At 43.5% G+C, this 18,599-nt stretch overlaps 1 protein-coding gene across 1 annotated transcript in view; it reads right to left on the reverse strand.

Annotated features, from left to right (window-relative positions):
- The window catches only part of AstCC (Allatostatin double C), a 257,675-nt gene that overhangs the window by 142,410 nt on the left and 96,666 nt on the right, over positions 1-18,599 (reverse strand). The gene's annotated exons all lie outside the window — the stretch shown is intronic.

Consider the following 18,599-nt stretch of genomic DNA (forward strand, 5'->3'; position numbering starts at 1 on the left):
CTTTAATAAGTAAGATACCTTCGGAGAGCTCCCCAGCTTTGTGACGTGAAAAGTGAAAAGCCTTGCATCTGCACAAACATGAGTAATTGGCAAAGTTAAGACATTTAATTGTTATTACAGTGTATATGTTGATGATTGGTAGCTTTTAAGCGATATGAGGAACAGTTTTAAAAAAAATTCGGAGTTCCACCGGAAAGGCGAAGCACCGATTGCGATAGCAAATTAGTAGATAGCTGTGCGTAGATAGCTGTACAAAGTAAGGATACTAGCTTTGTCAGCCGTATAAACTTGTAAACATTGGCTTACTAAGTAAATTAACAATGATGGATTATGTAAGCGTGACTCAACGAGGACGTAGAAAGAAACAGACACACGCACCATAGCGCTGTCTTTGTTTGTCTGCTTCTTTCTACGTCCTTGCTCAGTCGCACTTACACATTCTATTATAGATTCAAACCAACTAGCCCGTCAACCTGTATTAAGTAAAAACCAGAACGGTGTCGCACACGCACAGGTAAACATGAACACCCATCGCTCGATGACAGCGGAAACAGTCTGTGAGAACGCTGTAGTTAGGAATCACGGCAGCAGGAGCGAGCCAGTTGACCTCCGTGCATCTGTCGCTTCAAGGCGTACAAAACGTCGAAAGCACAGCGCATACGAAGCTACCGGCACTACAAGCGCACTCTGCAAACACCGCAGAGCACTTTAAAGATGAGGCCCGCGCGGGCGCGTACTTTAGCCACGTCACAGATTGCTTTCAAGACACACGAGCGCCGGCAACGCGTCCCTATGGCGCCGACCACAGGCGTCTACTACGGCTTCCACAATTCGCGTGGCCAACGCCGTAGTAGACGTCGCGGTTGTCTCCACTCGGTACCGAACGGTGGGCGAGGAGGATATCGAGGCGCCGCAGCAGCTGCCGGAGAAGAACGCCCCTCCTTCCTCGCCTCACCTCCCTGACTCGACGTTAAACGTTATCGTTTAATATCGTTAAACTTTTTCTCTCTCTCTTTATCTCTCTCTCTCCCCCTTCGCATCAGTATTTTTGTTGTAAGGGAAGTTGCAGGGGTATTGAAATTATGCGCTTCTGTATGCCAAAACCACGGTTTGGTTATGAGGCATGCCGTAGTGGGGGACTCCAGAATAATGCTGACAGCGTGGGGTTCTGTAACGCGCACCGAATGCGCGGCACGCGGGCATATTATCGTATTTCGTCCCGATGAAAATGTGGCCGCCTCGGCCGGGATTCGATGGGCCTGGTAGCGCAACGCCAAAACAGTAGACTACGCCATCACGGCGAGTTACTGTGTTTTGTGATGCCTTCGGCGGCTGGTCATTTTTTAGCGCTCCGGAAAGCCGAGAACCAATGCTCGAGGCTCTGTAGTTGCTGGTGAAATAATAAGGTGTTGATGTGGGTTACTTGGAAATGTGAATTCATGGTAGCTGTAAGCGCTGAATATGCGCGGGGGGAGAAAAAAGCGTTGTATGTTCTAGTCGTTATTTTGCTGCCATGTGCAGATGTTGCGCTGATACCTACCATGGACTTTGTTGGGAAAGCAGAGCTGCCTACACACCTGCAATAACTTAAGAAATACTGCAAAGCGCTTCAGCCCTGTTTTTTTTTTTGTTCGCAGCCATTCCACAACGCGGCTGGGATGCAGACGGCGCTGACACTTAGAATCTCTCGCCGTCTGCAGGGTGGCACTTACCCGTGCTCTTACGGGCATTATTCATCAGTGTCCAGCAGTGGCGCAGCCAGAAATTTCGTTCGGGGGGCAGGGGTGCTCACGTTGAAGCTAGGCCTCCTCGTATTCAAATTTGTCGAGGGATCAAATACATAAACAATAACGGCATGGCCATCGCCAAACATGCTGCAAACGAATTTGAATGCTACGCACTGTGAAGAGAAGGGAAATTTTCTTAAATGAAAGGATATACTCGTATGTCCCAAAAATTGTACCTGGAATAACTCATATCAATATTTCCAACTTCTTTGTCTATTTAATAAGTAAAGGAAATATCACATGAATTTTAGAACTATATCAGTTCGAAACCAGCAAAGCAGTGCATGCTTCTCATTTGAAAAATGTAAAAGCCGTGAAATGAACAAGTTGCGGAGAAATATTTTATTGAAACTTTGTCATTCAAGAACCTTGCTTACATTTTTGTACAAATGCAAGGGCCAGGGAAAAATCTAAATGACGCTATTCTTTGTTCCAATGTATTGCGCAGGAGCAGCTGTGAGTAATCGCACCGAAATTATAGTCGCAACAAAGAGCAGATATAAAAAGCAGTTCTGCAAAATATACGATGGCGAATGAAATGAAAGTGAGCCAATGCGAATATATGACAAACGGCGTACTTTATTTCAAAGTGGTCTCCATGACCATTTAGACATTTGTCCCACTGACTAACGAGTCGGGTAATTCCCGTCTCATAAAAATCCTTGGGTTGCTGCTTCAGAAAGACTCTGACTATTTCAAGCCATCGTCCGAACGAATCTGGTTCCCTTAAGCTGTTTTTTTAATTGCCCGAAAATGTGGAAGTCGCAAGGCGACAGGTCTGGCTGTATGGCGGATGTTGCAGCGCTTCCCACTTGAACTTTGCCAGTTTTTTGTTTGCCACATCAGCGACGTGGCGACGGGGCATGGTCGTGGAGCAAGATGACCGCATTCGTGAAATTGCCACGTCTTTTGTTCTTGATTGCGACACGCAGCCGATCCGGCCTTTCACAATATCGGAAACGATTGATAGTATCGCCATGTTGAGCAAATTCGATCAGTAATGGCCCCTGACGATCGCAAAAAAATGTCAACAACACATTTCCGGCGAAAATGACGGCCTTTGTTTTCTTTGGAGTGGTGAATTCGAATGCTTCCACTGTAAGCTTTGCCGTCGTGTTTTAGGCTCGTAGTAGTAGCACCATGATTCGTCCCCGGTCACAATTGCAGACAAGAAGTCGTCACCCTCATTGTGATACCGGATCAGATGAGCCAAGGCACCGCCAAACCTCTCCGTCTTCTGGCGGTGGTTCAAAATCTTGAGCATCCATTGTGCACACAAGAGCCGATAATCGAGATGTTCATCAAGTATGGCGTGGACAGAACAGTGGCTGATGTTCGCACGCTCTACCAGTTCATCGATGCTTATCCTCCGTTCTTTTCTAATCAGTTCATCAAGCTATGCAATTGTGTTGGGGGTGATTACACAGCGGCTCTGGCCCGGTCTTTGATCGTATCCGCAACTTTCATGTCCTTCTTCGAACCATTTGCTCCAATGCTACACAGTGGCCAATGAAATACAATGTTCAACGTATACGGCAGCCATACAGCGACTAATTTCTTATTGGGAAACACATTCAGCTGTCAAAAGCCTACCGACACCATGCTGTTCTTGTTCTGTAGCGTCCATTATGTCACAGAGCCATGTTCAACGCAGTGTATGGGAGCATTAAAGAACATTTATCCTCACGCCTGTGTGTAACTTTTGCAAATGAGAGATCCCTGTGTGCTACGCGCATGCCTCGCCGATAATGAACCGAACCATTATTGCGTGGGATGGGTTAGCTCCCTTTCATTTGAATCGCCCTCGTACGTTAGAAATGCGAAGATACAATGAAATAAACAAACATGAAGATACAGCTTGATAAAGGGCAAAAAAGTGTCACTGGAAACAAGGTTCACTGCACGTATACAGAAAGCCTCGCAACAGGATATTTACATATACGTAAAAGTCTCCAATGAATCTAAGTACCAAATAAAGAGTCACTGTGTATAATAAGTCAAACACCGCAAATAAACATGTTGCGCAATCACAGATCACAGAATCCTAAGGCTCGCTCCCCCCCCCCCCCCTCCCTCTACTCCCCCTGACGTATCGCGTGGGACGGAAGGCGGCGCGCATCCTGTCCGCTTTTCTCCCTTGCACACACAAAACTGAGCCATCATCGTCGGCTCACCCCTGCCACCCCTCCCACTACGCTTTCACTTGCACATACAGCATGCGGCGTGTGGTAATGATGTTATTGCCTTTCGACTTCATACGGAGCTTGAGGGTGACGGCGACGGCAGGAATGCGCCTGAGTGACCATATAATTGCTATCGCAATAATGTAGTAAGAGTATCCGGCAACTGAAGCGTCCCGCGGCGCATCACTTTCCGCAAAAGAAGACGTCACAAAATTGAACTTTCACCACGCGACAATTCGCTGCGCCGCAACAATGTCTTTTAATCTCTCGTGGGGCGGGGGCGCCGAAATGAAAGAAGCGGAAGGAAAGCATGTTGGCCACAATCGAATGCCTACTTTGGGCACCTAATGTGGCTACCGAAGGAATATCAAAGAAAACGTGAGACGCTTGGCCCACAGAGAAGCATACGCATACTGCTCTATATCCTACGCCGGCGAGACAAGACCTTCCGGAGGGGTTTCGCTCAATCCGTCGAGTCGCCACAGTGATGGCGGCGAGCGACCATTGTTTCTTTGTCTCGTCTGCTAGTCAGGAAGCGTCCAAAACTCTGCCAGACGAAAATCCACTCGGCCAGAGAAAAATGAACGAACACCAAAGTGGCCGCGTGGTGGTCGGGGCAGCACTATGTCTATGTCTTTTTGAGCGTGAAAAAGACATTCTAGACAAAATCCAGAATTATCTCCGGTGCAGGGGATTCTTTTGGTCGGCGGTTCAGGAGAGCGCAAAAAAAGTTCGAGGGGGGGGGGGCTTAAGCCCCATAAGGCCCCCCCCCCCTCCTGGCTACGCCCCTGGTGACCAGTTCCAGCGCCTTCGATCCTCTGACGAGGTGCCTGGGCACTGACTTATGACTCAATACCTAGTGCTCGGCTCTAGAGGTCCTTGAGATCTTGCTGCTACAGTTTTAAGCAGCAATCTGAAGAGGACATCAAACAAGCCTAGCTTCATGTGATACATGACTTTTTATATATCCGTCAAACTCAACTTGAGTACGTATCTTCTATATAGTCGCCTCATCAAAAATAATTCGTTGACCTCGTATGAAGTATCTCACGTAGGGCGAATCCGAGTTCCTCTCAAGTAACTACACATACCCACTCCAGTAAGACCAGAATAAATTTTATCTTCAATTGCCGGGTTTACGTACTCTCCGGGACATTATTGTTTCGTTGATTCATTCAGACAACTGTATGTACCACAATTCAAACAAGCCTCATCCAAGTTATAATGACTGCACAGTAATTTCAGCTACACTCGCATTTGTGACACAAAAGACGGTGTGAATTTTTCACCTCTAGCTTTTGCTAACCGTCTTTGGAACGCTGTTCCAATGGCATCGCTTCTCAGTCCAATCATGACATATTTCACAATCGACTGGCCAAACATGTCGTCATGTTAATCGGGTGGCTTCTTTCTATCGTGTTTGATTTCTTTCTGTTTCGTTGTTTTCATCAATATACCTCGTATAACTTTTGCCGTGTTTATGTTTCGAAATGTTTTAACGCGTCGCAGGAATCCGGCGTCGGCATCCCGCGTCAGGCGTCCAGCGTCGACCATGCTTTCGTCAAAAATCATTTTGTAGCACGCATACCCAGCCACTCTTTTACCACTAAAGTAGCTCATTCCTTGTCTTTCATTCTTTACAAAGATATTCCTCGGAATTTTGAGAGTGAGAGCCCATAAACAAATGTCACGCAAAAAGACAATACATCGACAGCATATACCTTTTATGTTAGAGCGTCTCAGACTGAAATATTAAAGGTGTGAAACAGTAAGAGGAGATTGCACCACGCAAGAGACCGGATTTCTACCAGAAAGTTCGCCATCGGGCGCAGCGTTCGCCACCAGCGTTTCCCGGTAAACGTTACGGTTACATGAGCTGCAGTTTCCGGGAAGCGTGAAAAGTAGTCAGGGATCTTGGAATGCTATCGGGTTTCAGGCGAAGCTCAAGTGTCCTGCAAATTTTTTCCCTTACCCTTCAATATGTTGTTCGGCTTACACTTGAGTTACTTCCGTGAATCTTGAGCTTATCGCGCCCGCTGCTGTTTACTTGGTATCCCCCTTTTCTTTCTTGCATTTTGATTTTGCTGTTTCATGCCTAAGTATCGTTTCTCGGGATTCCTAATATCACGCTCCATTTGTCCACGTTGCAGCAAACTGCCGTAATTCAAATAAAGCGAATCATTAGGAAGCCAGACCTACGGGGCAGCTATGACGGTTGAGTGTAGACAACGAGTTTGCAAGTACACTGCTGCAATTCTTGCACTATGCAGAGTTGGCAGCTTTTGTGTACCTACCTTTCAGTCTGTATGCCTTGCGAGAAATACTCACGAATAAAAAAAGGAAAAATAAATAGCTGCAAGACCAAAAGGTAGCGCTCCTCACATTATCGCTGAAAAAGGTAAAGATAGAGCTTTTCATCGTGATGTATAGTGGGCGGAGCACTGGAGACCCTGGCCCGCCCTTTCGTAACCTGCAGTGTGCACGGTGTCGAAGACAACGAGCAGGAGCACCATGCAGAGAATACATTACTTTCCCAATGACTCCATTTGTACGCAATGCCTTCAAATACGTCTGGCTACATTATGTTCTTCTTGATAGAGAAATACTAGTTACGTTCCATGATTTTGTGACCCTTTTAGTACAAGCGATTCAATTGGGAATCACAGGCCGAGTTCACAAAACTTTTCATTCGTAAGTGCTGCTTCTTATTAGCCGATCGCCTTCGCAAATAATATGTCCTCCATCATTATTGGCTGGCACGAACGCTTTTAGCGCAAGAACGTTTTGTGAATACAGGCCCTGATGAATTATAACTGCCTATAATAAAAATGCTGCACTTAAGCTTTCGAATACAAAACTGGTATCATTAGAAACGTTAGATTTTGATACGGATGTGCTAAGAACGTTGCGCGCACCAGTGTGTTGCCACGTGCGCAATACCACTGAAAGCTTCAGTTTGAGCAATTCGTGCATACAGTATAAGCACCACCTTGCGCTCCTCACGAATTCCAGCTAAGAAAATCTTTCCGAACTGCTTCTATTGTATTCAGCCAGAACACTACCCCTGTGAATTACGTTACAAAAGAAATGTAATTCAAATTTACATGCTATAACATTTTGTAGAAATGTGTGTGCAGTATCTCTTCAGTTATTAGTTAAAAACCTAATTAGTGAATTCTTGTTGATTACTGTATTATGTATTCAGTATTTTGTGCTAGTAATGTCCACGTCATCCAGCAGACAAGCTCACTGACTTGAACTGTGCTATTTGCCACAGGCAACATTTAAATATTCTTGAAACTGTTCACTGAAACACCCTGTATGATGGAAAGCCACGGCTGCGTCCCCAGCCAAAGCTGTCACCAAGTGAAATAAAGCACCTCGTGTCATTTTCACGGCGGCTGAGGGATTCAGTTCTGAGTCGACCTCGAGGCAATTCGAGAGCATCTTTTAAGGCCCATCGAGTGTACATGTTTTTTTAGAGCGGTAGCTCTACTGCTCCATGTAAAAGCCCAGAAAACATCTAGTTCTGTAAATATGACCTTCAAGCTCAGCCAAGGTCATGTACTTCGCGTCTCACCTCGCGCACTATCCAGGCGCAATTACTCCCACAACGCCGCTGGCGGCGCTCCTCATCAGGCCGGTGTTTCGAGACGCCAGGTTACAGTGCAGCTGCCAGGACTGCTCTTACTGCTACTCAGGAGCGTTTGGTCCACGTGCTGCATCGCGCCAACATGTCACCCCTGCGTATTGCTAGAACACCAAGGCTAAACCTCTCTTTCACTTTCAATGCTTCGCCCTTCGGACAAAAGTGCATGCTGATTTTCTGCTTAGGAGTCACTTGAACAAGTGTGCACAAGTGTGGAGGCGAGACGTCATTGATGGGTCAGTAGGGTTAAAGGCTAACCATTAGTGCTCAGGTACTGTCTTACAAATTTCAGCTAATAAGTTAATTAACACCTGCCGCGGTTGCTTAGTTGCTATGGTGTTGGGCTGCTGCTGATGATGTGTGGTGTTTAATAGTACAAGGGCCAGGTAGGGCCAGAGACCGCCATGACCAATGGTAATTTTAACGATGTATTGTGAATGGCGTGGACATAGAATTCATCATGGTAGATGTGACAATGCTGTAAAAGGGCCTAAATACTTTGGCTGTAAATGGAGTAAAACATATAGATACTAAAATAATGACACTGATTAGTTAAGGACGTGGGCGATGGCAATTGTGTTTTGGTAAAAACATACGAGAACGAAAGAACAGTGGCACTAGAGCTTCAAGAGGGCCCTCGAATATAAGGGCTGTTAATCACGTGTTAAGATTACCTGGCCAAATTAATTTCAGGGTATCGGGTTCGGCTAAGAAATCTAAGACTATTTGCAGAATAAAAACCAATTCATCGCTAAGAAAAATGCAGGGTGAAGAAGGATATATTTGCGATATGCAGAAGGGCAATAATTATAAATCTCTGTTTCTATTGCAGGGCACTGAATAAGAAGATGGAAAACTGTCAGACTATTGACGCACTTACTACAAGTCGGAGGATCGCACCCACTCAAGAGGTAAGAGTGAATACCGTAAGTGTGTCCTATCCTTAATCGGCAAAGAAGTACTTGCTTGTACCGTGCTGTTTTCTCACTTATACAGTTCCCTAGTTTTGGATTTATCATGCGTAGCTTATTCAATGGTTTTGTATCCCAATCTCCTTGCCAATGATTCCTCAGTTTACGGCGTAAAAAGCACTTTAGGTCTGTGGCAGGGATGGGCAAATTTTCATCTGCGTCCTTGAAACTCACTGGCGTAGCGCTTTCGCCAGCAGCTACATTCCCTTCCATACCCCTGTGGCCAGGTACCCAACATAAGACAATCACCTGATAGCACATATATGTGGAGCATAACAAGGTGCATAGTTCATTCAAAACGGAGTTCTTGTGTTTTCGTAGAATAATTGAGGCTCTCACTACACTTGATGATACTGTGAAGACCCATTAAGCCTTAACTCAATAGCCTCGATAGACTCATTAAGCCTTAAGTGATTAGACTCAATGGCCTTAACGACATTTGTGAGCTTTATGTGTTGAACAGCCGTAAGTATAGCGTATGCTTCTACTGTAAAGATACTGCTTTATGGATTTAGTGCCCCAGATGTTGAAAATGAGGGTCCGAGAGGTGCGTAAGCAACACCTGCAGAAGTCTTCGAAGCATCTGTGTAAAGCTCAGTACAGGAATACTTATCCTTAAGTTCAAAAAACTACGAATGTATGTGTGCCTCAGGTGTTTGGTTTGATATGTATAAGAAGGTCATGTTACACTGGATAGTCTGCAACTCCCAGGGCAGTGGAAGCCGCGTTGGAGCCATTAGGACATTCTCTAAAAGCGGGACGCCTGTTTTTCTGACAGTGCCTCCAACAGGAGGGACAGTGGGGGCCTAGTGGCTGGGTGGTTAAGGAAAAGCCTGGCTTTGGAAAAATAGGGAGTAATTGAATGGCACGACTGATCTACATTTGTGTCAGGTTAGTAAGTTTGGGAAGTGCTTCAAAACTGACAATAGGTTTATTGTTCTTGTACCGTGCCCCAAAGCTTGTGTGGATATTGCCCTGACATGCTTGTCGATGTTGCTGTTGCTTAGTGGCGATATAAAGCAAAACCCCGGACCTAAGGTAGAGGATATGCTGCAGAAACTTTTGGACGGGCAAAAAGAAATGAGAGAACACATAAAGGGAATTAAGGCTGATCAATCTTCCTTTTCTACTCAACTAGACAAGCTGAACCAAAGAATGCTTGAAGTAGAGAGCACATAAAATAGTAACGAAGTATGGGGAAAGATTTACCCACCTTGAAACAACCTTGAAGGATATGGCAATCGCCATGGAAGAGCAACAACAGAAAATGGCTGACCTGGAAGACCGCAGACCTAGAAATAATCTTATAGTGTTTGGAATTCCGGAAAGTGAAAATGAGACTGCTGAACAGATTGAAAAGAAAGTTTTAACTGATTTTTTTCGAAATCAACTTAATGGTAACATAACCACAGCGGAAAGAATACATAGGTTGGGTAGAAAGCTGGAAGGAAGAGTACGCCCAGTTATCATGAGGGTTTTCGACTACAAAGAAAAGGCTGCGGTATTCAAGAACTGCAGAAAGTTAAAAGAGACCGGTATTTCTGTCTCGGATGATTATTCTACAAACACGCGACGAAAGCGGAAAAATCTATGGGAAAGCGCGAAAGCAGAAAGGGAACGGGGCCTAATGGTTCGACTCGTGTATGACAAGATTATTATCGACAACGAGTTGTATGCATGGAACGATGCGCAGTCTTGTAGAATAAAAACAAGCAAGAAAAGCACAACTGCACGCGAGTCTGTATGACACTGCAGAAACCAAAGTCGAGATTTCACGCTAACAAATGTTAATGCTCGCAGCCTAGCGAACAAAACCAATGAATTTGAGCACCTTCTTTTTCTGTATAACCCTGATATTGTCATTGTGACTGAAACTTGGTTGTGCTCGGATATAGGCGAGAGCGAAATGATACCCCCTTTTTATCAATTTTTTCGTAAAGGTCGTGAAACTCGTGGTGGTGGCGTAGCGATTGTACATAAAAAGATATTGAGCTTGTGATGGTACGCGAATGTCCCGATAACGAAAGTGTTTGGTGTAGATCAATGCTGTGCGGCTCTTCTTGTGTAATTGGTGCTGTTTATAGACCTCCAAGTGCCCCTCTTGCCTTTCTAAAATCAATTCACGACTTTTTGACTGACAATGCATCTGAAAACACGCGTCTAATTATAGCAGGTGATTTTAACCTGTCAGATATTCGTTGGGATGTACGGCAGACCGGCTCGGCAGACTTGAAGCGCTGTGATGCTTTGATATGGTATTTCGCAGAGATCTTACGCAGGTTGTTAATGAAGCCACTAGAATTGGACCAACTACCCAGTCAGTGCTTGACCTTGTATTTATATATTGCAGGATTACTGATTATGCCGGTTCTGTTCACGACAGACTTTCAGACCACAAACTTGTCCTACTGTGCATAAAAAAGTGTTGCCAGTCAAGCTTCACAGAGAATCAATACATGACAGAAATTTTGCTGCAGCCGATGATGTCAGCATCCTAGATTACCTGGAGATAGCATTGGAGACGTTTGATGGAGCAGCTGAGGCAAATACGTTGTGGCATAAGTTTAAAGATATTTTCAATTACTGTTTGCATTACTATGTTCGAATGAAGATAAAAAAATATGAAAAAGCGAAATCCTTGGGTGAACCGAGAATTCATCAGTTAAAGCGGAAATTAAAACGTAGAAGGAAAATAAAAATAAAGATCACAATGAAATTCGAGATCGCTCGATAATACTAAAGGAAAAATTATATACTGCGAAAGAACTTTACTATTCCCACACTTTATCACGGTTTACGAAAGATTCGCCACAGCGTTTTTGGAGTCACTTTGCTCCATCACGTGAGGATGTGAGGTATGTTACCAGCAATGAATGTATAATTGCAGACTTTGCGAAAATTGCTGATAGATACAACGAATTTTTTCATGCCGTGTTTGACCCTCCCCTGCCATTGCTTGCAAAAATAAGAGAGAAAATGACTAATGCTGGTCAGACATGCCAGATATTACATTAACTGTAGAATGCATACTTTCACTTCTTTTAGGTCTAGACACGAAAAAGGCTCCTGGTCCAGATGGCATACCTAATGAATTCTTGAGACGATATGCTGAGTTGATCACGAAGTATTTGCTGATAATGTTCCGTGCGTTTCTTGAACAGCACAATTTACCAAATGATTTATTAATGGCGCGAATGGTGCAGGCCATGAAACTGGGGACAAACATAGAGTTCAAGATTATAGACCCATATCACTTACATGTACTTACTGCAAGATGTTCGAGCATATCCTATCAAAAATCTTGTATAACTATATCGAAAGCTCGAACATATTTATTTCTAACCAGCACGGATTTAGGAGCCGATTGTTCACTATCACGCAGCTTGCAGAAACAGTACGCGATTTTGCTGAGGTAATTAATGAAACATGTCAGGTGGACGGAATTTGCCTAGCTTTATCAAAAGCTTTCGACCAAGTTTCACACTCGAATTTGATAGGTAAACTATTCGATATCGGAGTTAATTTAAATATAGTTAAGTGGATTCTTTCATACCTTACTATCAGATCGCAATACGTGGAAGTGAAAGGAAACAAATCGAACATTCTAAAAGTAACATCAGGTCCTAACACAGACCCTCAAGGGTCTGTGTTAAGACCTGTATTTTTCTGCTACGTTAGTTACATGACAAAGGGCCTTAATGATAAGAAAATGGTTCGTTTATTTGCAGATAATTGCTTAATGTACTCTAAAATCTGATGTCGTGAGGACCAATTAAAATTAGGTTCAGCACTAGAATCAATCATCAATTGGTGCAAGCGATAGAAAATGAAAATAAATTACGAAAAAAAAACTGTTTATGCACGAACAACTAGAAAAACAAGAAATGTGTTACATTACAATTACAAGTTAGGCAGTAAGCCAATAAAACAAGTGAGCCACTTGAAGTATTTAGGCATTACGATATCAGATAACTAGGAAAAGACACATCACTAATTTATGTAATGCCGCAGAGGTTAAACGTTGGGCGCTAGGACGGAGGCTTAAACTTGCCCCCCGACATGTTAAACTAACTGTATATCTGGCATTGGTACGTCCCGCGATAGAATATGCTAGCATAATATGGGATCCGTGTAAGAAGAATGAAGTAAATAAAATTGAAAAACTACAGAGGCGTGCAGCAAGGTTTATTATGTCAAAATATAGGTACACGGATTCTGTGACTGAGATGCTCACTCAACTAAAGTTGCCCGAGCTTTCATTGCATCGAAAAGTGGCTAGACTAAAATTAATTTTTTAAATGAAACATAACCACTTCAATTCCGACACTCAAAGGTACTTACAAAAGAGAACGTCACGGATATCACGTTCCGTTAGGTCTAACCTCGAGGACCAATATATGCCCATATCTGCAAAGGTTGACTCATTTAAGTACTCCCTATTTCCTAAAACGATTGAAGATTGGAATGCCGTAACAAAAATTTATTCTCTAGAACAGTTTGAAAAATCTGTACTGGCCTATTATTCTTCTATGTAACCATTCCCTCACATTATTAGCTTTTTTTGTGCAATGATAAGCAGCATGCATAACATGACATGATTGAAATGATCGTACGGGATATTGACAAAGTTCCTGTTTGTGATGTTCAAAATATGACTTTCTAGGGTACAGTTGTTGCTTGTAATGTTCGGTGCCTGTCATGCAATGCTTATATACTTGTGTAAAATTGGCAGTTGTATTTGCTGGATTGATTTGTGCAGCGCTCGTGTCTGTAGCGATCTTTGAAGCTTATTTTATGATTACTCCACCATGTATCGGGCTTTCGGCTAACAGTATAAATAAATGAATGAATAAATAAATAAGTAAATAAATGACTAAATAAATAAAATAACATACATCTGATTGTACTTTCAAGGCATAGGTGAAGCTCAAATGTGTCCTTTGGAAGTGTAGAGACCATTCGTTACATTCAACGTACAGGCTTTGTACAAGACCTGTTTTGAAGGCGCCTGTAGCAAGGCGGATTCTAAGTGGTGGATAGGATCTAATGGTGTAGGGCTGCTAAGCACGAGGTCGCGGAACTGAATTCCGGCCATGGCGGCCGCATTTAGATGGTGGCGCAATGCGAAAACACCCGTGTAATTATATTTAAGTCCAGGTTATAGAACCGTAGGTGGTCCAAATTGCCGCAGTGCCCCACTACGGCCTGCCTTATAATCATAAAGTGTTTTCAGCACGTAAAACCCCATATTTTCTTTAAACTTAATTAATAAGTCGTTGTTTGGTCTATGACCAAAAGAGCAGATGATGTGGACATATGACAAATCGGCTTATCTAGCCATCTATACCACACTGCAAAGGTGCCGGTGAACGGCTTTGTTCTGTACGAAAGCGTATGAGTTGAGTTGAATTTGTTGAATTTATTTTCATCAGTAGGTACAAACAGTAGTACAAACAGGTGAGGTATAATTGCAACAATCAGAGGTCCCGAAGTAAAAATGGTCCAGGGGACCTCCTAAAGGAAACAAATGGGGGTTAGTACAATTGTGGCAATAGTAGCAGGCTACATCATAAAAACGTTGCGTTTGTCAGGGAAAAAGAAACTGGATAAAAAAGAATAAAATAAAATAAACAGAGCTTTGAACAATGGGGTTGTAGTGTGTGGAACATGCAACGCGGAAAAGTCTTCATAGGGAAGAAAAAACAAACAAAAAAACAACGTTTTAATACAAAACTCGATGGTTGTAGCATGGGGAACAAGCAATGCTGTAAAATATTAACAGAAGGAAGAAAAATAAAGAATATATATAAAAAGAAAATTAGGAACAGTACAGTACAAATATATTTATTAATGTTTGCATCGCAGAATAAAAATACTAGGAGTTCGGTAAAGAGTTCATATAACACGCCTTATCTTTGCGCTTGAAGGCTTCAAATGCACATGATTTGATATAGGACGGAATCGAAGTCCATAATGATATGCCTCAAAACATGACAGTATATTTCCCATAGTTAGAATTTTAGGAAGGAGCAAATTGTGACGTGCGGAAAACCTTGTGTTATTATTATTAGTGAGGAAGTTTCAATACCTGCATCCGTATTTATGAGGCGGAACATTATTAGCAACAGCTTATGATTGATTAACATGCGCAAGGGGAGAAGGTTTAGGGAACGAAAAATGGGAGCAGAGTGAGACGTAAAAGATTGAAGTGTCATCAATCGTACCGCTTGCTTTTGTAAAGCTTCTAGTTGGTGGATATGAGTGAAGTATGTATTACCCCATGATGAGAGGCAATATGAAAGATGACTGTGAATATACGCGTAATACAAAGACAAGAAAATACTTGGCTCAAAAATTGATTATGAAATTGCTTGATATGACTAAAGGTATAATAAGGACTATAGTGTGACGGTGACTGCATGAGAAGACTTGGTTGACTAAGCTGGAGTAACGGCGATGGTAAAACCGCGACAGCACTACGAGGACGGTCTGATAATGAAGGCATGACAGCAACTGCCTAACGTTGACGGCATGACAAAAAGGCATATTCACAGTTGAATGACGACGGCGCTATCACCCCGCAATGACGAAGGAAGATTGATGTTGATGGAAGGACAAAGGCGGTAGGGCGACGACGGCATGACCGCAATGAGATGACATTACTGAAGTAATGACAATGATAAAATAACTGCGAGACGTCGGGGGCTTGACGACGACTGCACGACAACGATGTCATGACGAGTGCCATATGAAAAGGCTGAAATGACGGCAATGCAACGACTACGACCGTATCACTGCCCCAGCACATACCTAATGACGCAAGGCATTAGACAACTTGGACTTGTGGGTCGGAGCAGGAGGCTGGACGACGACGCCATGACGAGAGCAAGACGAGAGTAAGACGAAAGCGTAATGAGGACAATGAAACGACTGCAAAAATATAGCGACCAGGAACACACATCTAGTCATCCCAGAAGATAAACAACTTGGACCCTTAGGTTGGCGTGAGAGGCTGATAGATAGATAGATAGATAGATAGATAGATAGATAGATAGATAGATAGATAGATAGATAGATAGATAGATAGATAGATAGATAGATAGATAGATAGATAGATAGATAGATAGATAGATAGATAGATAGATAGATAGGATGAAAACCGCTGAAGTAGGCAAATAATGGTGCAAGCAGCATGGGTTACTGTAGATGCGGGACTGGGTAGGCACACTGTTCGAAGAATCTCTTTCATGCCGACCTGGAGCACAAGGGAGCTGTCACTGGGCCCACGGGCTGGTCTTCAATGACCCTGTTTGATGCCAACTTGGGCCAGTGGGCATATGCCACTGGGAATGTGCCACTATACATTGTCAAACAAGATACCATAAGTTTATCCGATGCTGAGCTGAATCAGACGCACGTCACAGAGGTTCCTCAAGGACGGCTACCCGACGCACTTTCAGGCTGCGCCCCAAATGTCCCGGGTATGTGCCACTTTTCAATAAATTCCTTTCACGCCGACGCTTTACGTAGCTGCGTCATGAATGAAGTGAGTAATTGCCGCTCTTCAATGCACTTTTCGCCCACTTCGTTCGCCGAGTGTGTGACACTCAAATGTGCAGCGAGCGAAGCAACAATTATCAGCGTTGGCAGGCCCCGGCGGCCCACACTTCTCGCCTCTTTGGTGGCGCGCGGACTTCTGTCAGTGCCACTAGATGCTGGAGCGTGTCCAGAAAGCAAAAGGCGCAAGTGAGGAGCACGGTTGCCGGATTGCTTTCTCAGCGTTCACACGAACCGGCGCACCATGCATTTTGGAGGCCTCGCGTAGGCTACGCGTAGGCGGCGCTTGATGTGTCGTGTGTTCTTGGGGAAGCGCGAAGTAGCAATGCCGTTGCAGTGCGCACCTCATATATAAATCGTTTCGACGGTGGCGATACGCTGTGTCGCCATGTCGATTGAATGCTTAGGCATTACCGTCGACAGCCATCGCCAGATGGGTTGTGTCGCTATTATTTTCCCACGACGCGTTTGCTTTATGTATTTAGCGCTAGGCTTTGCAATTTTCACACGCCGCTCCCTTTAATTCATTTTCCAAGCTCCATTACTGCTTATCGCGTCACTGCATTTACATATGTATTGTGCGCATGTCGATGGCATGTCCTTTGGGTTGTTGTTTATTTAAAACGCTGGTTAACGAGCTTCCAGTGCAATTTAGAGAAACTGACGCTCTCTTTGGCAAAACTTATCGATGGTTGAATTTGTGTGATATTATTCGTGTTTGGTAATTTGAAGCTATGCCACACGCGCTATGCGCAATTTCAATTTTGAGTTTACTGAGTGTTTTATTGGCTGATTTGTTTAGATATAAGATTGAATATATGTTTAGACAGACAGAAAGATTTATGTTAAGGGAACTTTGATACACTACTCCGCATTGTTGAGTGTAATACAAAAACGAGCCCAAAGCGCAATACTTCAAAACGTCCTGTTGTAGTTAGCCACACAAAATGCAATTTGTTAGCAGCAAAGGTACAAGAAGTCCTAACAGTCACCAACAGTCATTTAAGAACCGTAAAGGCGAGCAGAAAAAGAATAAATACGCGCAACCAATATAGAAAAAGGTGTTACTTTTCTTTTCTACATTTATAAAGTGTAGCTTTTAGACATTAAACGGGGTAGCTATCACTAAACAAGCACACGCATCGCACGAGTATGTCTGTGTTTGAGTATCCAGTGACTCACAGACTTAAGAGGACGAATACAAGGCAAGTTGTATCTTTTCCAGTCAGTTGCTTACTTTTCTCTTTGACTGTAATTTTATTCTGATCGTCTGCAGCCATGAGCACAATACGAAACCATGAAAATTCTGGGAGCCGATAACTTTGTACAAATGTAGTATGCTTCAGAACTTTAGTAGGCGTCCCTTCGTACTGAGGTGAAAGGTTTAATTAGGTATTCGAAGACGGTGAGCAATCTTGTTTTATTTCATACTTGAGATTTATACCCGGCAGCGTTTCTTAATCATTTGTACTCGGATGCTACCTTAGCCATTAGTACTCAGTCTATATTTGTGGTTGCTTGATATGCATGACTTCTTCCGAAGTGTCCCTATGAACGCCTACCATTGTGGTTTGATTGTACGCTTTTCTAGTACATGCCGAAAGTTACCAAAATTAGTGTTCCGCGTTGAAGTGTACGGTTTTCTCTGGAATGGATATATTTTGTGTGTCTATGGTAGTTGGCGAGCACTAAGGCACTGAGTCCCTATAAGTACAGAATGCTGGGCGACGCATGTTTCGTCAGTAAGGCGCTTTCTTGAAATTTCAAGACCGGGACATAAATGCTTTACACTGTATTCTGAAGGGTGTCAGTGGGGTGCAGAGCCCCATAGACCACGGCTCTGCTATTACCCCTTTTTTCAGAAAGAAGAGCATGGAGAAGCTGAGTTTTGTCCACGGTTCCGTTACGTGTTACTCACCAGTTCCGTTACTCATCGAAGCCATACTTTTATGCAGTTCGACAAGAAAATGTAAATAATAGCTTATGACTGATGTTTTATTGCTCGCTCAACTCGCATATTCCTGTTTTATCAGTGAGGTTCCGTTTCAACAGAATTCGTCTTATACTGACCTGTTTGCCACCCATATACAGGGCGGCTTATCTTCTGCGATGACATCTTACAGGAGGTGAAGACGGGCGGTTGCAGGAAGACTTTACACACCACGAACGCGCTTCGGTTGTTGCACCATTTGGAGGTTGATGCACGAAATATTTGAAGTCTTAACAAATCCGTGCATGAAAATTCATCATATACTGTGTAGCTGGGCACCGGAATTGTGATTGACCAGATTACTAAGCAACGGGCGAGTAAATTCACCCTATGATTATCCTGCACCCCTTTGCGACATGGCATCCACACACACACACGCACGCACACACAAGCTCAAAGAGAGAGAGAGAGAGAGAGAGAGAAAATGATGTATAGAAAAGCAGGAATGTTAAGCAGTGGTAG

The sequence above is a fragment of the Dermacentor andersoni genome, chromosome 3 (genome assembly GCF_023375885.2).
Source record: "Dermacentor andersoni chromosome 3, qqDerAnde1_hic_scaffold, whole genome shotgun sequence".
In the NCBI taxonomy this organism is placed as follows: Eukaryota; Metazoa; Arthropoda; class Arachnida; order Ixodida; family Ixodidae; genus Dermacentor; species Dermacentor andersoni.